The sequence below is a fragment of the Marmota marmota genome, unplaced genomic scaffold, assembly GCF_001458135.2.
Source record: "Marmota marmota marmota unplaced genomic scaffold, marMar, whole genome shotgun sequence".
NCBI classification, from domain to species: domain Eukaryota; kingdom Metazoa; phylum Chordata; class Mammalia; order Rodentia; family Sciuridae; genus Marmota; species Marmota marmota.
The window spans coordinates 29,908,496-29,931,880 of record NW_026000016.1 but is presented as its reverse complement, the minus strand read 5'-3'; the positions used below and the strand labels follow the sequence as shown (position 1 = coordinate 29,931,880).

Genomic DNA, 23,385 nt, shown 5'->3' with positions numbered 1-23,385 from the left:
TTTTAAAGATATTGAAAAAAAGAGCTGATCCTTTTCACAGGAGGATGCTCAAATGCCAGTATATTGAAATCTTTCTTTCAGGGCTAATTTTTTTTTCCATAGAAACTTCTGATGCTCTCTTGAGGGAATATATGCTATAGCTACAATTGAGTAAAGGATGAGAAAAGAGTCAGGTGCTTCACACCCACAGGTTGTATAATCCTAGTATATAACTTGAACCTTTTCCTTCAGTTTCTTCAGAGAACACACTTTTCATCTTGCTGTGTATACCCGCTGTCTTGAGTAGATCAAGGTTAAATTGCTTAACTGTGACAGAACTGAGATGCGATTCTAGAGCTTATGGTATGAAGAATAGTGCTCTTTCCAGTACATTTCATTCTTTCATGTATAGAAAATGAATTAAATGACAGAAATATCATTAAAAATAAAACCTCCTTAGCTATAGTATATTTGGTGCATAGTGTTAAATTTTGGATGCTACTATTTATGATTAACATTGATGAAAAAAAAATCTGCTATCCCCTCCACACCCAAAATAACCAGCATTTTACAGGATTTGGAAATCATGAGGACTTGGCCAAAATTGGGAAATACAGATGTGATATGTCTTCATATATATATATATATATATATATATATATTTTTTTTTTTTTTTTTTTTNNNNTTTTTTTTTTTTTTTTTTGAGAATCATTCCTGGTGGGCATGGAGGCACACGTCTATAATCCCATCTACTCAAGAGGCTAAGGCAGGAGGATTGCAAGTTCAAAGCCAGCCTCAAAAATCTAGTGAGGCCCTAGGTGACTAAGCAAGACCTGTCTCAAAATATAAAGGGCTGGGCTGTGGCTCAGTGGATAAGTACCCCTGAATTCAATCACTAGTACCAAAAAAATAAAATAAAATGTTAAAAAGTCATCATTTCTGAAAAGGGGAAAAAATAGGACAAAATGATAGATTTGTGTTCAACATAAAAAATGTTTACCCTAATTAGAGTCATTCAGTAATAGGCTGATTTACAAATGTATAAAATAACATAACAAAAGGGCTTATCCAAAGCATCAAGATGTGTTTAGAAAAGACTTCTGCATTCAGTGAGAATATAGGAAACTTCCAATATCCCTTAAATCTGAGGTAGAATATGGCAATAAATATATTTGAAAGATAAAAAGTATCAGTATATTTATTACTCTGAAACTTAAAGCACTTTGAATTCCATGAAGTATAAGAAAGATTTAAATGAGCCTGATCAATGCATATGAGATTTGTAGTAAATTGTATGGTATAAAATTATCATATACCATGATCAAAATGGATATGGTAATTCATAAAAATCAATATTTTACATACACACTAGGAGTGATGGCACATGTCTGTAATCATAGCTACTCCGGAGGGAGGCTAAGGCAAGAGGATAACAAGTTTGAGGCCAACCTGGGAAATTTTGAGAGACCCTGTCTCAAAATAAAAATTTTAGAAGGGCTGGGGATTTAGTTCAGTGATAGAACACCCTTAGATTCAATCTCTAGTACTACTACCACCCACCACAGCAAAGATTTCATATACATACAATACTATAAGTAACTTTGAAAAATCTTTACTATATTAAAAGCTGTTACAGAAATATCTTATTTACTTCTAAGCATAAAGGATGTTTTGCATTCTCACAGATAGGAAAGGTTATCTCAAAGGTGACAATACTTTCACAAATCACAGAATTTCTCTCTCAAAGTTTAGGAGAATGACTAATGGATACATCATTAATATGAACATTATTCCAATTTTAATATAATTTTATTAAAGAGTTCTTGAATTCATTGGCATGCTTGCCAAAATGCTAATAGGCAAAGTCTATTAAAATTCATTATCAGCTTTTCCATGGTGTGTGTTAGTACTGATGAAATATCACATTTATGAGAACCTCCAGTGCTTTCAAGATCCCTAGGCAGCTCTCTCATATTGGCATGAACTGAGCTGTATGTTTGGTTTCCTTGATTATTCTGAAATCCATACATCCACATGCTTAGCTTGGCATATAAAAATTGACTTTTTGTTCTATGCCAATTGCTTCTGTTTTTATGTGAACAACTTAAATAGTTGTAGTATGAGAAATTGTCTTAGATTTTTAAATTCAGTTTCTTTGTATTTATTTCTCTGTATTTTATTTCTGTCAGTGTTTTTTTCCCAGTAACAATAGTCACAGAACCAAGAGCAAGCTAACAGCTTGCTGTTTCAAAATATTTATATCAATATTTATGTTAAATGCTCTTTATAATATGTTAATTTGCATATGTTTTCAAGGATAAAGCAAAAAACCCTATAAAACTGATGTTTATGAATATGTGTCTAGTTTCTAGGAAACTCAATTCAGAAGATTTGAACATAATTGCTCATATTTATAGTGGTTATCTGGGAGCGTCAATATGCTTACCATTGTAGTCTATAAATAATCTTCTCTGGAAGAAAATCATACAGAGTCAATGAATGCTATAGGCTAATGACAAACCTGAAGAAAATTGAGATCACTTTTGCATCAGGGGAATATAATACTAAAGATTTCTAGTTCTGTGGAGTTGGAGTCTTTTTAGTACTTGAGCTATCTAGGCAGCTCATTTCAAATTGGGCTTTAATTAACCAAGAAATAGAAATAGGAAGGAAACCAGCATGCCCTGTTAGACTGGTAACATGTGCGTCCCTTAAAAGTCAAAACAACAACCTAGAGTAAAAATCTACAGGATTGAGTTTGTATTTGCCCTCCTTTTACAGTCACATGGATTCTTCAGAACTTTTACTAACTTCATTTCAAGTCACATTGCTATTAAGTGGAAAATTTAAAAGCACATGTAAGAATCTGGAATGGATCTACTCTAATGGCATTGAATACATGCCTGACAATAAATTTCTCTTTAGATGTAGGCACAGGGTAGACAAATATTATAACTGAGTAACTGCTAAAATGGTGCAACCACAAAACAAGAAATACTTAAATTACAGATTCATGAAAATTTTCTAGCTATTGGTACAGCATGCCTATGTATTCTTGGCAAATAAAAATTAGAGAAAAAGCAGTTTGACTTGTTGAAATCAGAAATGCCATGATCAATTATTAAGCCAAACATTTTGATGGGCAAATTTAGATATTGCAAATAGTGCCCTAATAAGAAAATATGGGGCAATCACACACACACACATACATACACACACACACAAATCACATTTACTTAGTACTTATTTACCTATTTTGTGCACGACGTTTTATATATATTGAATCTGTCCACACAAATACCTTTGGGCATATGTATTCTGTATATCTCAAACCTTAAAACTCAAGATTTAATTAAAAGATAAGATTATGCACTAAAGTAGTGGTGGTTCTAGAAGTTAGAGCACATCTATTTGTTTCTTGTTTTAAAAACACACTGCCTCTTTATACTTTGCATTATTACAAGTTCTTTTGGTCATATTTCAATTGTGGCAAGTACTAGAAATAACTGTGGTCACTTAAGACCACAACCTCTTTATAAAATGCCTTTTCTGCTTATGAAGCTAGGAAACAAAAAGCTCACTTTTGTAGACTCTCTTGCAGTTAGCAATAGTCATATGACTTTGTCATGGCTAATGAGACATAACTAGGGTATTAAAAGGAAAAGAACTTAAAATGGGAATTTGGCTGTTGGTGATAGTCTGGTGTCAGATTAGAAACCATTAGTATATGATGTATGTAGCATATAATACAAAATCTATTTTTCAAATTCCATCTATCCTACCACGTGATACATATCATCACCAATTAAGATTTTGATATTAATTGAAATAAAAAGTACTTTTCAGAATATGGGTGTGTGCTTTTTCTTGACTCTTTCAATAAGTTACTGTGAGAAATTGATGATATTGGACTAAAGGTTGTAAATCTGCAGAGATGGAACATAATAACTACTTTGCTAAGGGAGGGTCTCAATTGTTTTATGTGTGTTTGTTTCATGAGATCCCTGTGTTTTAGCTCCCTGTACTGCTGAAAGACCCAATTGCTATGTACTCCAAAAACTGTTGTCATAAACCATTGCTATGAAGTATAGGGTCTTAGCTGGAGATAGACCTTAGGCTGTCACGAGTATGTGATGTCATCTTAGCTAATCACTAAGGAATCCAGACCCACCTTCTTGATGACATTTAAGCCACAAATAGTGATAAACATGGTAACTAATTTACAAAAGCAGGAGATGATGAGTATAAGTTTATACTTAAATCTGCTTTTGCCCTGAGGGCATCTGCTTATCTAAAAGAATATCTGACTAACTGAATAAAGGTCTATGCTTTGGGCAGCCTTACAGGAACAAGGAAAAAAAGTTTAAGTTAGGGCAACCTAACTCTGATAACCCCCCCCCCCTTGTTCTTTCAGCAATAATCTTAGAGTGAAAAAATAATGGAAGAAAACTAACTTAATGTGGGATTTGCAATCAAACTGCCAATTTTCTGGGTAGTACAGGAAGCTTAAATTCCTGTGCTTGAACTTGAATTTAGGAAGTCTTAGGCAAATGGTGACCTAGAAACCTGGCAGAAACATATGAAAACATATGAAAAGCTTATTGCAGGGAAGATGACATAATTTTAGGACTAAAGTTATTCTCACAATTAATTTTTAAATGCAGAGTTCTGTACAGGGGAAGTACTAGAGACTTAGGAAAACAAGACACAGTGAGAATCAGCAAGAACTCAAAAAACTCAACAACAAAAACCAGATAACCCAATCAATAAATGGGCTAAGGAACTAAACAGACACTCCACAGAAGAAGAAACACAATTAATCAACAAATATATGAAAAAAAATTCAACATCTCCAATAATTAGAGATATACAAGTGAAAACTACTCACTCCAGTTAGAATGGCAATTATCAAGAATACAAGCAACAATAAATGTTGGCAAGAGTATGGGGAAAACAATACACTTGTACATTGCTAGTGGGACTACAAATTGGTGCAACCACTGTGGAAAGCAGGATGGAGATTGCTTAGAAAATTTTGTCCCAGTTATCCCACTCCTAGGTTTATACCCAAAGGACTTAAAATCAGCATAGTAGTGAAGCAGCCACATCAATGTTTATAGCAGCTTAATTAACAATAGCCAAACTATGGAACCAACCTAGATGCCCTTCAACAGATAAATGGATAAAGAAAATGTGGTACATGTATATGATGGAATATTACTCAGCCTTAAAGAAGAATGGAATTATGGCATTTGTAGGTAAATGGATGGAGCTGGAGAATATCATGCTAATAAGCTAAATAAACCAATCCCCCAAAACCAAAGGCTGAATGTTTTCTCTGATATGCAGACACTAATTCACAATAGGGACAAGTGCTAGGGAAAAATAGAGGTACTTTGGATTACCAGAGGGGAGTGAAAGGAGGGGAGGGAGTGTGGGGGTAGGAATGATAGTAGCATGAATTAGACATTATTACCCTATGTGCATATATCATTACACGTCCACTGGGATTTTACTTTGTGTACAACCAGAAGAATGAGAAGTTATACTGTCTTTATGTATGATGTGTCAAAATGCATTCTACTGTCATGTATATCTAATTTGAATGAATAAATAGGTAGGTAGATAAATAGATAGATAATAGAAACAGAATTAGATTATAAACCAGTCAACCTTAACTATTTTAAAGTATAAGATCCAAGCTAGAAAAAATTGGCAGATGAGCAAATTTTTATTTTCCCACCAAATCTGTTGTTTTAGATGGATGTAAGTACTGGCTGCCAAAACAACCAAGTAGCAGGACTTTGAAATCATCCTCTAAGATTATACATTTCAGACTTGAAAACTATATCTAATTTAGATCCTGGGTTGTAGTTACTTGCTCATGGAACTGACCAGAAGCAAAGAAATCAGAAGCCCACTGTATTCTTGTGGATACTTAGTACCAAGGAAATCTCAACCTGACCTGCCAGATAGCCTTCAGGCAATCATGACAATTGAACTTGGACCCACTGGCTCCTTATGAGCCTACTAGACCAAGGCAATCTTCAGGAAGATTATCTTCTCCAATTTCTACTTCATATGTGTACATGGAAGATAAAGACTGGGAATTGTTTGTCAAACCAAGAATATACATCTAGAACAGGGACTCTTCACTATATCTGTGTAGCAGCATTAGATGTTCTCTGTGGGTCAGAATTACTTTCCCATTTTCCATTTTTCCTAGAGGAATTTTATTTTATTTTTTGCTATGAGTATTCTATGACTTCTGTAACATTTTCTGCAGGCATATTGTAGGCAGATAATTTCTCTTTTAGTTGAGTTGCCAGATAAGAAAGTCATACCTAAAATTGTGTATGATTTGTAAATGAATATAGTAACAGATGTAATGTTAGCAACATCTTCCTTGGGAACAGGATGAGTGCACTCCATTTGAAGTTTATATAAGAAAAGAAGGTTGTTTGGATATTGTATCAGTTAGGGATTGATACAAAACATTGGCAATTGACACAAATGTGGACTTTGCAATGAAATTCCATAGATTTGATCATTCAATGTCTATTCCAGCCGAAGTTCAATTATTGTTATTATTGTTTTTCTAGGCTTCTTTCAGTTTTGTGTGGCCTTATGACTTGGTCCTGAACAGTAAAATATTCTAGTTTTTTCATTTTTTCATAATGTATACACAAAATGACTAGAGCTAAAACAAACATCTTATCCATGATAAGAAGATAAAGTTATCACACATAAATATAATTTGAAAAGAACTTATAGCATTATAATTTATATATTATAAAGGAATACATTTGATGATATTCACTGAGTCTGTGTGTACCTATGTTAATATACATATTGTCACTGTGACCAAAAGTCCTGAGAAGAATATTTAGAGGAGGAGATGTTTATTTTTTGACTCCTCCAGTTTTAGAGGTCTCAGTCCATAGATGGCCAGCTCCATTGCTCTGGGCACAAGAGGAGAAAATGGCAGAGGAAAGCAGTTCAGGAAACAGAGAGAGCTCCTCTCCAGGGACAATATATAAAACTCCCAATAATCTACTTCCTCCATCTACACACTACCTGCCTACAGTTACCACTCAGTTAATCCCTAGCAGTGGATTAATACACTGACTGATTTGAAACTCTCATATTCTAATCATATCACCTCTGAATGTTCTTGCATTATCTCACACATGAATTTTTGGAGGATGCCATATCTAAACCATAGCATTCTGCCCCTGCCTCCCCAACTCCTGAATTTCTCACAAGGCATAACATTTAGTCCATATTCAGGAGTACTCACAGTTCAGCTTTACCTAAAAGTCTAAGTCTAAAGTCTCTTCTGAGACTCAAGGCAAACTCTCAGCTATAAAAATCAAAACCAACTTACGCATATCCAACATATAATGGCACAGAGTAAATATTTTCATTCCACAAGGGAGAAATAGGAGCATAGAAAGAAGGGATGAGACCAAAGCAAAACTTAAATCTAGTTGAACAAACAAGTTCTGTAGCTCCATATCCAGTATCTGGAGCACATGGCATCATTATGTTCTCTTCAAAGGGCTGGTATAGTTCTACTCCTATGGCCTTGATAGTTGCAGCCCATATGGCCTGGTCTTGATAGTTGCAGCCCATATGGCCTCTGTTGGCTTATTTCTACTTGATTCCTGGCATCTGGCATCTGTTAATCTTGGGAATCTCCACTGCAGTTTTGACTTCCTTCAAATATCATCCTCTCAAGGGCAGCCTGCAGGATCTCTAAACCTGCAGCACATTGCGTCACCTCTCAGATATACCTTTGAAATCTTGGTGGAAGCCTCCATGACCCCCTAACTCCAGCTTCCTGCACTCCTGAAAAACCAGTACGACATGGTTGCTACTAAGGTCTGCCACCATCTTGAACAGTAAACACGTTTCCTGGCACTACAACTGCAGTAGCTTCTGAGTGCCTGGGTACTGAGCACACTGAAACAACTTCCTAGGACTTTGTGTGCAAGCAGGATGCTCCCGTGGTCTCTTTGCAAAGGAATTTTTTATGTTTTACACCCTTGATCCTGAGATAGGTTTGGTCTTACCAATTCTTGAGATGCCCTCAAGCCATCTTCTTCTTGTCTCTGCATAAAGTATTTAGCGTCTCTTTAGTGGCTGTAATGTCTTTAACAACCACGACTTCCTTAGTCTCAGTTTTACCCCCACCTCTCTAGACAAATTGTTAAATTTTTTGAGTCTTTATGTTCTGATTTCTGCTTCTGATTATCACAGTATACTTGACTAACAGCCCCTGGCAATATCCATACCACCATCTGAATGTTGTGTTGCCTTGAAATTTCCTTTCAGATTAATTAGTCCATCACCTTTAAATTTAGCCTAAAAAAAGTGTCAGGATATGGGCAAAATGTAGACAAATTCTTTGTAAGAATATAACATGAATGGCCTCTAGTCAGATTTCCAATAGAGTCCAGCTTTTCCTCTGAAACCTCATGAGCCCAGTCTTAACTGTCCGTAGTCTATTGGCACTCTGATCTTTCAAGCTCCCACCAGAATTGCCCATTAATCTATGCTTACAACACGGTAATTTTCTTCAGCTTGCTTCTGTAAACTTTATAAAATTCCTCCCCAACAAACCAACTCCTAAGACTTCTGAACTACATGGTCAGGTTAATCATAGCAACAACTCCACTTCTGGTACAAATTTCTGTTTTAGTCAGCATTTTTGTTGCTGTGACCAAAAGAACTGACAAGAACTATTAGAGGAGGAAAATTTTATTTTGGCTCACAGTTTTAGAGGTCTCAGTCCATAGATGGCCAACTCCAAAGCTTTAGGTCCAAGGTGAGGTAGAACATAATGGTGGAAAAGCATAGCAGAGGAAAGCAATTCAAAACATGGCAACAGAAAGCATAAAGAGCTCTGCTCCCCAGGGACGAAATACAAACCCAAAAGGTGTGTCTCCTAGTGACTCTATATCCTTCAGTTACATCCTGACTGCCTACAGTACCACCCAGTTAATTGATATAGATGGATTAACCCATTAATTGAGTCATAGCTGTCTTAAAATAATCATTTTACTTCTGAACGTTCGTGCATTGTCTCACATATGAGACTTTGGTGGATACCTCATATCAAGACCATAACAATACACAAAATTCTTCTGCATAAACTGATACACTATGGATTTTTAGGCTAGTCATTATTTACTGTAGAGACATTAGTGTATCATGAAGGATACATAGTGTATCATAAAGGGATATAACTTTATTCCTTTAACTTTAATATTCTAGATGAATTCTTCAATATTGGGATGGGAGAGGGAAAGAAACTTAGTATTCGTCCACTTGTCCCAAAAGACCAATTAAAATAATTTTTTAAAATAAATTGGTATTTTTCATGATTCTTTGCATTTCCTCAATCCTCTCCAAAATGTTCTATGAGTGTTTAGGTAGTTTATGTTACTTTGTTGTCTTAGGGGTTCTATGTGGGTGGCAGTAGCAGGTGTCTGCTGTGATTGTGGTTGATCAGTCTTGCCCCTAGAAATTCTGTAGGCATCTGCTGCTTAGTCCTGCATTTGGTGTAAGCACTTAGTTTAATTTAGATCTGGTGTTTTTTCTTGGCTGACTAGGCCCTGTATCATCTCTTTCAATCCCTGCCAATCTAAGATCTTCCATATGTTTCAAATGACTCTTTGGACAAGGCTGGCTACCCTGCAGTCTCTGACTCAATAATATCTGTATTTTTGTCATACTTGCTCTCATGATACAATTTTTGGATTTCAGTTCAGATCTGGTTTGTCCCTTAAAGGATATGCATGAACTCTTTGGTCTTTCTAGATGATATGAGAGCCAAGGAAGACTTGAGTTTACTAATTGAGCTCTCTACCTCACCATACTATTTGATCCTCTTTACTGAGCTGGAAACTTCCTTATTGTTTTGAGGCCACCTTGTTTAAACAAGAAATAGGAAAATACCTGTCTTTGGTATCTCTCTCAATAGACTGAACATTTCTCTGTGCTTCCATAACTTGGCCCAGGGTTTAGAGTTCAAGGAACAAAACACTGCATTTTGACCAATCTCCTAGACTCCTAGACTCCTATGCCTTCCACTGTTCTCTGGAGTTGTACAGGACAGACTTATCGTACTCTTTTTTTTTTTGATATAATTAAATATAGCTGGCTTGCTGATAAAGAAAAAATAAAGGAAAAGTATTTAAAAATATATATATCCTATATATTATGGATACTTCAACATGATTTGTACCAGCATTTTCCAGTCCTACCATCTTCTTAATGACCTTATTCAAAATTATTGGAAAGTTTTTGAAAAAATGAATAGTCTGATTATTTAAGGTTAATTATCCTGTAGGTAATTAAAACTATGAAATTTTTTCAAAATATGTATTCAGAAAACTTTCATATCCTTTCCACATTATTTCTTATTTATTAGAGTAAGTAAATAATAATGGAAGTAAACTAGATTACTGTGGGATTTGCAATCAAACTGTTATCTGGGTGATTCAGGAAGCCTATGTTCTTGAACTTGAACTAAGGAGGTCCCAGGCTAATAGTGAACCAAGAAACTGATATAAATGTATGAAAACAACTTATGAAAAGTCTATTTCATAAAAGATGCTACAATTTTAGCCTTAAAATTAATATGCTCTTGGGCTAGGGTTGTGGCTCAGTGGTAGAGTGCGCATTTCACATGTGTCAGGCATTGGATTCAATCTGCAGCACTATATAAAAATAAATAAATTAAATAAAGGTATTGTGTCCTTTTACAACTAAAAAATTAATATATTCTCATGTGTTTGAAAAAACTTCAAAACATAAAAATTAATAAAATTACAATAGAACATATGTTATAGGTAAACAATTTCTTATACAAATAAAAGGAGAATATAAAACCTCTTTCAAAAATCATACCAGAGACAAGAACTTGTGGAGAAAAACTTTTAATTTTGTGAATATGTGTATATTATGCAAGTGTATTTGAATGCCTTACTTTTGCCTTCAGGGAATAAATCTTTTTCCAATTAGTTTTTCTTCTCTTAATTAGTATATGGATCTTAGAGCTTGTTTAGTTATTTTTGCTTTCAGGACTTCACATGTCATGCAGAAATAAAATACTGGCAAATCCTAACTGCCCACTAGCCCCTTTGCTTTGGTCACTGCCCCACTATCACTATCTCCATTGATTACTTGGTCAGCAAGGTTTTGTAATTTTTGCTCTGCTTTGGGAGTGCCTCTGATGTACTGGATTATGTCCAATGAAATTCTGACACCTCATCCTGTCCTTTGAGGTTAGCATTTTTACTCTATACTCTCAGGTGTCATCTGTTGTTGTTTTTTTTTTTTTTCCTAAAGATGACACCATGTCAGAATTGCTGAGTACAAAGCACCAAGAGAGACTCAGTCCGGATTAGATAGGCCCAGAAAGTCTTGCAGATGAAAGCTATTTCAGAATCAGTCCCCTCCCATAAACCTTTTGTGTTGAACCCAGGACATGCGTTCTCATACTTTTTAAAACTTATGTTGAGCTGACCTTTGTAATGTTTGCTGTTATTTCTTGCAGGTAAAAATCAACTAGGACCATTCTAATTTATCTTATCAGAGATTCTGTAGTGTGCCTGAAAAGTAAAAAATTGAAATCTCCATTTCTTTTCTCCAAAGAGTGTTATTTTGCTTGTTTGGTTTTGGGTTTTGGTGTTGAACCTTTCTTAAATCGCACATAGCCTCCTCATTGACCTACAATGCATACGATGAATACATTTGGTGAGCCCCTTTCATCAAGCCATATGAAGTTCCTTTCCCAAGATTAAAGAGCCCATAAAAGATGGGTTTCTATCCTTCAGATATCTTCTTAAATGTCACCTATTCAGGGAAATCTTTCCTAACCCTTCCTTATCCCCAAAACACCCCATAAATACATTAAATATTCCTATTGTATACTTCCATTATTCTCTAAAATTTTCCTTCCTTGAATTTATCCCACTGTAAATTTTTTTGATGTGTTTTCATATTCTCTATTTTTCTTCATAAATCACTACACTCCTAGAACTGATGATTTTTAAAACAGTAAGAATTTAAAAGAACAATTGCTGGGTGAACCATTTTGTAGATTTGAGGAAGCCTAATAAGTCACATTCTTCCCTATATTCTGGGCGAAGTGAGAAATAAGAAAAAAAAAATAAGGTTGATGAGAGACCAAAATATCATATTTCTAATTTCAAACTCATAAAATAGGAAGCAGTATATGTTTATAGATAAATGGATTTTAAAATACTGGACAATGTGAGTTAGACAGACTTCCCAAGCCAATCATCACAGCACTGGGTAGACACCTCCTTTCCCCTTCCTAGCACTAGTCCTCAACCCTGCCAAACACAGTATGTTTGCCCCCATTGTAGTCCTCTATAGGATCTTGGTCTGAGATCTTCTCCAATCAGATTACTTTTCTAGCCATTGGATATCCCTCCACATAGAAGGAGACCAAAATGCTGAAATAAGTAATATGTTTTTTGTCAATAAATATAAACATATGTCAAATACTGTGTGTGCATTATAGTTTTTGAAAGCTGTTTTATTTTAAATCTAATCCAAGACTATTTATTTTTGTTGAACAGATTATTTTTAAGTTAAACAAAATACATTTTCAGCTTTTATTATATAAAAGATATCTGAAAGAGAAGAAATGGCTTTTTTGTAGCTTCATTCAATAGGTAAACTGGAATCCTCTGTAAGTGGGCTGTCATGTTATTTCATTTATATTTCTTACTCAAACTCAAATTAACTTTGCAGTTTCACAGTTTATCTATTGTGAATCTGAACAGTTAAGTGGGACAGAAGAAAAGGTGCAGTTCCATTAAGCTCTAACATATCATTGGCTGTCAGGTAAGCCTTGTTATGCTGTCCATCCTCATTTAACTATCCCACAAGATCTCTTAATGAAGTTAAGCCCCAAGTTCACTCCAATAATTCTGTGGCAAGAGTTTGTGCATTGTAACAATTCATCACTTGTCAGGAAGGCACTTTTAGTTTATACATTTAATAAGGGCATCCTCTAGCTTGGTTAATTAGAAGTGAACAGTTTGCATATTTACTAAATGTGGAGTGTCATTGCCACCACGGCCTATTGCCTACATGAATTATTTCTCTATCTGCAATAAACAGCTGGGTAATTATTACTGCCATAATCAGATAAATTCCCTCTGTAAGGCTTTTCTTACATGGCAATTCTTTGAACTCATCCAAAGCTGAGCAAAATTTATGAACTCCAGCAGCTAGGCCACTTTTTCATACTATGGTGCCCCTGTTTACTATTTCAAGGACATAAGTAGAGCACCATAGATATTGTGTAAATAAGGAGACTAAATATGATTACCTAAAGATAAGATTTCAATAAACTTCATTTTTTAAAATAGAATATTCTGATCTCAGTCAACTAAATCATAATAGTTTGGTTTTATCTAATTGTATGTATATGATAGGCTTTTTTTTATACTAATGGCTAGTCTAAGGAGTAAAGTAAATGACATTTTAGTATTCAAGAAAAGCGTTAGTCTGTAATGCTGACTATATTTTCCCTGCTGATTCATTTTTATATAAAAGGATACAATAATTATAGCAATCCCTTTTGAAGAATTGAGGTAATAGCACATGCCAGAGTGTCTAAATTAAAATACAGCATATATTTTTTGCTTTAAAGAAGGGTCTGTTATTTGTTTATAATTAATAATTATTGATATAATACATATAATCACTTTAATTTACAGAATGATACCTAGTCATTGAAATATAATCTTCTCACATATCCATTTTAATAAGAAAATGATACCTTTAACAATTTGCTATTTCAAAACTTTTGAAAGTGAAACATACGAAAAGGAAAAAAAAAGGTTAGTCTCAAGAAGAAATTAATAAAAGGACAAAGTTTAATATATTGGACATTTGAATTTAACTCTTTACACAATGAATTTTATTTAAAATTCCACAATAAATTTTAAATGGTTTACAAAAGGATGTAAAATAAAATAATAAAAGGAACAAAAACCTCAGTAAAGGAAAACACAGATATAATAACTTTAATGGGTGTGCATGATTGATCAGAGAAAATGACTAGTTAAGAATGTTCCCTAACAAAATGGAGAAACATAACTGCATAAACCAAGAAACTGCTTTTTCTAGCACCGATCCTAGAAGAAATTTCACAAATGAATCTTCAATAGGACACATTCAGAAATGTAATGAACAATGTCTTCAGTATGTTTTGTTTTTATTAAAAAACAAATCTGAATTTCAAGTCCCTATTCTGTTGTAGAGAACTTTGGTGGGGTGGGGGTGGAGAAATTTTTTCCCAACCTTGGGGTATTGATGAACTAGAAGTTATAGTCTCTCACTTCTCTCAGCTTACCTTTTGTCAGCAGATGGATAGAAGGAATTTTCTCTTTTTTTCCCCCTATTGCTGATTAAGAAATGATTTATCTCAGATGCAAGTGCTTTATTTATTAATAATATGCACACTTTTTCAGTCTGAAAGATATGTTTTGGTGATTATGAAATCATATGGAAGAAATATGTGTGTGTGTGTATATACACATACATGTACATATATATATATCACATTTTTTGGTGAAATATTTGGCCTTATGTTATTCAACTTCTTTGAAGCATAATGACACTGTTAACTGGTCTCTTCTCTAATTTTTCTTATAACTTGAAACCACTCTTTCCTGATCTACCTTCTACTTCTGTGATAATGTTCCTCTATTTGTGTACTTTCCTTTATTCACCTGACCTTAAATATGAGTATTCTCCTTTAATCGCTTGTCTTTTCACTCTACATGCTATGTACAATCTCTTCCACTTCTGTGACTTCTGCTGTCACTTAGATGATTCAAAAATCCAAATCCCACCCACAATTATCCTTAGTATAGCCATCTATTAAATTGCCTGATAACATTGCTACTTGGACAACTTGCAGGCATATCAAGAAGGCATATTTATATATGAAACAATTATTTTTCCTAATCTCTTCTTATGGTGAATTGAACCATTCTTCATTTAGGTACTCAGGTCAGAAGCATGGGATTTATTCTAAAGACTTCATTCTACTGATGCCTTCTGACCTGAGTGGAAGAGATTGTACATAGCATGTAGAGGACTTAGAAGTCCTAAAAACATGTAAAATATAAACACTAGAATTATATTTTAGAGTAATATAAAATACAAAAAAAAATCTTAGCATAAGAATTAAGCAAACCCAAACCCATAATAAATATGTGAATCATGTTTTGGTGTAATGAACAATACTGGGGCACTTTACCACTGAACTATATCCCAGCTCCCCCTTTTTAATTTTATTTTGTTGTTGTTGTTGTTTTGAGAAAGTGTCTTTCTAGGTGTCTTAGGGATTGCCTAAGTATTTGAGGCTGGCCTCAACCTTACCATCCTTCTGCCTCAGCCTCTTGAGTTGCTTGGATTACAGGCATGCACCAACCATGCCCAACTTGAATTGTATTCTTAAATGGTTTAATAATTAAGTACAGGAATCTTTAGGGAAAGCATGTATCTGAGTTATAAGTATAAAATGGGAATTCTTAGCATTGATGTATACCTACAAAAACAAATCTTACGATAAGTAGGAAATTATGCAGTGACCTACTACTAAAAAAGCAGTAAATTGATAAATTGTCATTTAATTTTTTAAAAAATGTTACTTCTTTCATTACTCCTTTGTATTGTGCTTCATCTTTTTCTGTATCCTTCCCTCTAATCTGTCCCTTTCCTGTCTCAGGGGTGGCACTGAATAGAATGGAGAAAGTCACTATAGTATATTTTATTCTTTGGTATTACTATTTTAGTATGTTTTCTTATCCAATAATAAATGGATGAGATTTTCTTGGCATGCATATGGAAATGATTTCAAAGATTACTAATCAAATAATTGGTCAATAAATAGTTTCCCAAAGTTCACTAGGCATTTTTCTAATATTGCATGTAGTATGCTGCTTTAAAATATGTTGACATCATCCTATGGTATGTCATTGCTTTATGACAGTATCAGTATTAGCTTGGAATTGCCCCTGGTCTGTGTTGAGTGGATTGAATGCAAATGCAGTGGCAATTATTTTTGCTTTTAAATGAGTTTAACACATTTTAAATGAGAGACAACGTGTGATATTTGGGTAAATGCAAAATAAATATCATGCAACTCTTTTCATATGAAATGTGAACTTTAGCTACCTGAACTCTGAATGTATCCAATACTTAAATTCAGTAGGTTGATACTCCTCCTCCACAGCTGAATCACTGAAGATTCACAATGGAGAGAGAACCTTGATCTATCTGTATGCAGGAAAACCCCCATGCTGTGTCTCAAAGTCACCATCTGCAAATTTGTTTCATTTCACAAAGAACAGGGACCTTGTTAATAATACTTGTCCCTTACTGACCTCAGTGGAATGTCATGAGGATAAATAAGTGTCTGTGAAGTACTTGGAGCCCTGAAAATAATGTACTTTGTAAATACATTTATAGTTATTTTGTTGTAATTAACTCAGTGTTGCTCTCAAATTTTGGACATCATATATATTACATAAAACTACTTACTTTTATAGAAATAATCCAGAATAAGAAAAAGAAAATAAATTTACACTGAAATAGGTACATATTTTTAGAAAGAATATAGTATAGAAATTCTTTTTTAATTGAGTTGATTCTAAAGAGTCAGAAAAAGAAAAAAATGGTTTTAATGAATAATCTCTAGAGATCTTTGGAGTCTTGTTTTTTAAAATCATGCAAAGTTGATAAATAGAATAATAGATTAATTGGACATTCCCTTTGTATGATCAGAGTGCAGTCGTGGTATTGTAATCGTTATGGTTTGGATAGAAGGTGTTCCCAAAAAACTCATGTGTGAGACAATACAAGAAGGTTTGGAGGAGAGATGATTGGATCATGACAGCTTTAATCCAATCAGTGAATTAATCCTGTGGTGGGGATTAATTGAGTGGTAACTGAGGGTGAGAAGGGTATGGCTGGAGGGAGTGGTTCATTGGAGGCATGGCTTTGGGGTACATACTTTCTATCTGGCAAGTGGAGTCTCTTACTCTCTTTGCTCTCAGATCATCATGTGAGCTGCTTCCCTCCACTATACTCTTCTGTCATGTTGTTCTGCCTCACCATGAGCCCCAAGGAAGGGAGACAACTATCTATAGACAGAGACCTCTGAAACTATGAGCCCCCAAATAAACATTTCTTCCTCTAAGATTGTTCTTGTCACGTCTTTTAGTAATAGCAGTAAAATAGATGACTAAAACAGTAATTCTATAACATTGACCATTATGATCTTTGTAACATTTTATTCTCAAAATGTCTAGTCATAGAGTACACATGTGCTAGCATTGCTCACTTGCCCACGGCCTGGAAACCTTTCTTCAACTATAACTTTTGATCTTTGCAGTTGGTGGTCAAAGTCTATGGAAGATAGCACACATTTTTTGTGCATAATCTCTCCTCATTTTAATACCTTATCTCTCTATCCCTGCTCTCTCTGTTCAGTGAAAGCCTTTTTATTTTCTGTTCCCAATTCCAATGCCACCAATTCCATGAAGTCTTTTTTGATCCCTCTAATCACAATAGAGCTCCCTGAACTTAAGCACTGAATGTTTTTCTTCTATAGAGTTATTCTTCAAGTTGTCTAATTTGTTGTCATTAATATCTTTTTGTAATCTCCTTGAAAGAAGGAACTGACTTGACACGTCTTTATTTCTTTTAATATCTTAGAACATACTTGTGACTGTTTGACAATGAACAAATGATTGTTGTTTCTCTCAGTCACTGTTGAACAAATGACTGACAATGAACAGATGACTGTTATTTCTCTTTTTTAATTTGTGCAATATTATGCATAATTGCAGAGTTCATTCTGGAATATACATAAATGCATATAACATAATTTGTTCCATTTTAGTCCCCAGTTGTATTCCCTTCACCTGCTCCTCTCTACCCTTGTTCTCCTTCTTTTACTCTATTAGTCTTCCTTCTATTAATTGTGCATGATATTTATACATAGAAGTGGAATTCATTGTGATATATTCATACTTGGTGTTTTAGTCAGCTTTTTCGCTGCTATGATTAAAAGATTACTCTGACAAGAACAATCTCAGAGGAGGAAAAATTTATTTGTGGGCTCACAGTTTCAGAGGTCTCAGTACATAGACAGCTGGCTACAAGAGTATGGTGGAGGGAAGCAGTTTACATGATGATCAGAGAGCAGAGAGACTGAGAGACTCCCCTGGCTGGATAGATAGAAAGTGTATATCCCAAAGGCACGGCCCCAAAGACCCATCCCCTCCAGCTACACCCTCCCCACCTTCAGTTACCACTGAATTAATCTCTTCTTAGGGATCAACTCACTGATTGATTCAAAGCTCTCATAATCCAATCATTTCTTCTCTAAACTTTCTTGCATTGTCTCACACATGAGCTTTTTGGGAAAATATCACATCCAAACCATAACACTTGGACATAACAAATTTGATCTATTTTATTCCACTTTCCCTCCCTTTTCCCATCCCTCTTCCTTCCACATCAGTCCTTTTTCTCTACACTCCACTGTTTTCCCTCTGTTTTCATGAGATCCCCCCACACTTTTTATAAAAAAAAAATGCTTGTTTCTATCTTCCACATAAGAGTGAGCATATTCAACCCTTAACTTTCTGAATCTGACTTATTTCACTTAGCATGGTAATTTCCTTCTTCTTTGGTTGAATAAAACTCCATTGTGTACATATAACATATTTTCTTTAATTATCTATGAAGGGACACGTAGGCCGGCTCAATAACAGCTATTGTAAATTTTGCTGCAGTAAACATTGACATTCATGTATCACTACAATATTCTAATTTTTGTTCTTTTGGATAAGTATCAAGGAGTTGGATAGCTGGATCATATAGTAGTTCCATTTGTAGTTTTTTGAGGAATCTCCATATTGCTTTTCCAAAATACTTGTACTAATTTGCAGTCCTACCAGCAATATAAAAGTGTATCTTTTCCTCCACATCCTTACCAGCATTTATTATTATTTGTATTTCTGATGACTGCCATTCTAACTGGGGTGAGATAAAGTAATATAGTTTTAACCTAAATTTCCCTGATTGCTAAGAATGTTAAACATTTTTTTATATTTCTTGTTCATTTCCATTTCTTTTTTTGAGAAATATTTATTTAGTTCCTTTGCCCATTTACCGATTGGGTTATTTGTGCTTTTTGGTGTTCAGTTTTTTGAATTCTGAATATATTCTGGATATTAATCTCCTGTGGAAAGAGTAGCTGGCAAAGATTTTCTCCTATTCTGACTTTCTCTTCAAGCTCCTAATTATTTCCTTTGCTTTGCAGAAGCTTTTTAAATTGAATCTATCCTGCTTATTGATTCTTGTTTTTATTTCTTGAGCTTTAGGAGTCTTATTATTGAAGTTGGTACCTGGGCCAATATGTTGGTATGTTAACTTATATTTTCTTCTAGCAGTTGCGATGTTTCTGATCTAATTTCTAGTCTTTGATCCACTTTGACTTTATTTTTGTATGGAGTAAGAAAGATCTATTTTCATTCTTCTATATAGAATATCTGGTTTTCCCAGCACTGTTTGTTAAAAATGCTACCTTTTCTCCGTGCATGTTTTTGGCACCTTAGTCAAGGATCATATGACTGTATCTTTATGGGTTTTTCTCTGTTTCTTCTATTCTATTCCATTGGTTTTTGCAGCAGTCTGGCTGGGCACAAATCACGAGCCACCACACAGCTTGCAGATTCAAACAGCAACTCTTTATTCCCGAACTCACACCAGCCGTCTACAATCACGTTCTGGGGAAATCCACGTTCTCTGCCCAAATCCACGTTCTCTCCCAAATTCACCTCCACTGTGCTTCTATCTCCAAAATATATTGTCTGAATCCCGTGAGAACTCAAGGGGAACTCAGGCAGCAGGATACGCCCTATTCCCAGCAGGAATAATCTTAAACCTTAAACCTGGAACCTAAACTGGGAACGCCCTAAACCCGATTATGTTAAACCGGGAACACCCTAATCCGCCCTGGTCCTTGACAAGGTCAACTACATTCAATGTCACTGCAAAATGTCAGCAACATGGGGTACGCTGGCAAGGAAATTGTCATACCTACTTGGCTAATGGCTCCCAGCAGGTTTTCATGCGTTATGCCAATACAGTGCTGTTTTGGTATTGTAGCTGTGTAGTATAATTTGAGATCAGGTTTTGAGATGCCACCAGCACCAATCTTATTGTTCAGCATTGCTTTGGCTATTCTCGGTCTTTCATTCTTCCATACAAATTCTAGAATTTTCTTTTTTAGCTCTGTGAAGAATGTTATTGATATTTTGATGGGCATTTCACTGAATTTGTATATTGCTTTTGGTAAAATAGCCATTTTGACAATACTTGTTCTGTCTATCTGAAAGCATGGGTCTTTCCATTTTCTAAGATCTCTCTTCAGTATTCTATAATTTTCACTCTAGAGTTTTTTTTAGCTCCTTAGTTAGATTTCTTCCCAAGACAAATCCCAAGCCTACATCACACTGAACAGAGAAAAACTGAAAGCATTTCCTCTAAAATCAGAAAGAAGACAAGAATGCCTACTCTCACCACTGTTCTTCAATATAGTTCTTGAAACTTTAGCTAATCCAATCAGACAACGGAAGGAACTTAAAGGAATATAAATAGGAAAAGAAGTCCTTGAATTATCTGAGTTTGCTGCTGACATGATTTTGTAATTAAAAGATCCAAAATACTACACCAGAAGACTTCTAGAACTAATAAACAAATTCAGCAAAGTAGGATACAAATCAACATTGAAAATCAATAGATTTCTTATACTCCAATAATGAATTTGCTGAGAAAGAAATCAAGAAAGCAATTCCATTCACAATAGCCTAAAAATATTTAGGAATATATCATAACATGATTTTTTATAGTAACATAGGCATTTTGAAGAGAAATTTATCTGTACTATTATAAATAGGACTCTCAAGTATAACTGAAAAGTTTTTGTTTGCTTTTTTAAATGAGAGGACTTTCTAAATGTTTTCAAACTGGTAAGGTTTTCAGATAATATATTGAACGATTTTATCACTCTCCAAATATATTTGTATGTAAAACACACAGAAAAAGCACACAATTAGATTTTTTATGGTTAGTATTTTAACTTGTATTTAATTTAATTTTTTTAGTTGTTGATGCACCTTTATTTTATTCATTTATATATGGTGCTGAGAATCAAACCCAGTGCCTCATACATGTGAGGCAAGCACCTACCACTGAGCTACAACCCCAGCCTCATTAACTTGTGTTTTAGATTTGTCTTTCTCACTTTTATTTTACTTTCTAGCTATTTGTTTAAATTAATATGGTTGTATTTAGAGTGGACATTTGTTAGAGATAAAATATTAATACATTTAATAAATAAACTAAAGTACTTATAAGTTATAACAACACAGAAAAAAACCCATGCTATTTGGCTATTTTTACTTTGAAGGTCTTGTAACATCAGCACACATTGACTTTTTTTTTTTTTTTTTTTTTTTTTTTTGATGGCGAGTTTTTTAGTGGCCATCAAAACAGAGTAAGGACATTATAGAGTAGTTCAAACAATTTCCTTAGAATTGCAGATGATGGCATTTTTGCTTCCATTTGAGAAATCTATATAGTATTGTTGATAGTTCCCTCTAAAATTTAGGGCATTTGTACTTTTAAAGCAATCTCCAAATACTTCTTTAATTCGATCAACTTATGATTTTTATGAAATTACTGTGCTGTAAGTACCCTTTCTTCTTGTAATACTTCATAATGCTTCAGCTAATATTGTGAAGTCTGTGGTAGGATTACTAACTGAAATATAATTGCATTTCTTCATAATGTCACACTAGTGAAAAAAAATAGAATCATCTTAATCCTTCAACAACGTATAGTTTTCATTGTAGTAGACAAGTGCTTCTTAAACTTTAGCAGTAGGAGATTGCATCAGAGTTCTAATCCCAGAATTTCTGATTTAGTTGTTCTGGTGTTGTTGGAGACTATGAACTTCTAGTGGTTCCCAGGTGATGCTGCAGTTTGAGAACCACTGTCTTATGCAAAGAGCCAGAGTCCTGATTTTATCCCATTTTCCAAAGAAGCTTTTCTTAATATGGCATCTTCCTTTCATAATTAAGCCATCAGAAGTGATAAAGTACACTAGTAAATTGAGAAATAGTTTAAAAGTATGTTAGCAATAATTTTTATACTAATGCTAATACCCACAATACCTACTACCAGGTATTAGGCCAAGTGCTTTGGGAGGGACTTTGACTGCAATAACAGAAAGGCAGAGAATGGATGACTTAAACAATAGAAATTTCTTGCATTTTGTAGAGTGGGGAGTCCAAGATCAAGGGGTCAGCAGATTTAATGTCTGGTGAGGGGACTTTTCTTTGTTTGCAGATGACTTCTCATTATACCTTCAGAGGACAGAGGAAGAGAAAGCAACTTCAATATATGAATTTTGAATGACACAGCATTTAGTCCACATATTGAAGCCTCAGTTCACAAGTGATGGGATTTGGAGTTGGGTACTTTAGGAGGTAATTAAGTAATGCCCATGGAACCTTTACAGAAAGAGATTTGGCCATCACAAGAACAGATACAAGAATTGCTTTCTTTTTCTTGGACTTTGGGGACCAAAAATGCAATGAGGATAAGAAAAAGAGGGTATATGAAGTGTCATAGATGGAAACAGACTCTGAGCATGAGGTTTACTGAGGAACATTTTAGGGAATATCACTTGTTGGGAGAAGAGAGGATGAGGGGCAGAGGATATTGAACTTCATCAGTGGTACCAGCCAATTTCAAGAAGCTCTGGGATCTGGATGACCCTTAAGAGTGGTCTCAATTTGAGAGAAAGTTTCTGGGCCCATGTATACTCTCTCGATCCTTAGTTATCAGGTGCAGGCTCTGGGAAGAGAGTGACAAAACTGGAATTTGGGAAGCTGGGTGCTTTGGTCCTGTAGCAAGCCAAATGATGTGGTGAGCTGCTCTCCTGGCCACTGCTTCACATAGATCCCATAGTGATGCAACACGGCCTGGTAGATATGTGTGTTATCTTGAGTCACACATGTTTTTGACAGGTCTGCAAGGTGAAACCACTCAGAGTAGTATGTGGAGGATAGAATAAAGGGAAATTTATTTGTGTGGATCTCTTCTGACTCCGCTTTTGCACTGGTCAAGGTTTATCTCATCTCACCTGCCTTTTAGAAAGCCAGATTCCATACTAAGCATTGTAGAATTTCATCCACAAAGTGCACACTAATAAGGAGGGAGAAAGGAGGAGACCATCAAGAAAGTTATAGAAAGGATAAAAGACTT

The 23,385-nt window shown here is 34.7% G+C and overlaps 1 protein-coding gene across 3 annotated transcripts in view; it reads left to right on the top strand.

Annotated features, from left to right (window-relative positions):
- Window positions 1–23,385, top strand: part of Spata17 (spermatogenesis associated 17) — a 201,939-nt gene that overhangs the window by 60,988 nt on the left and 117,566 nt on the right. The window lies entirely within an intron of this gene.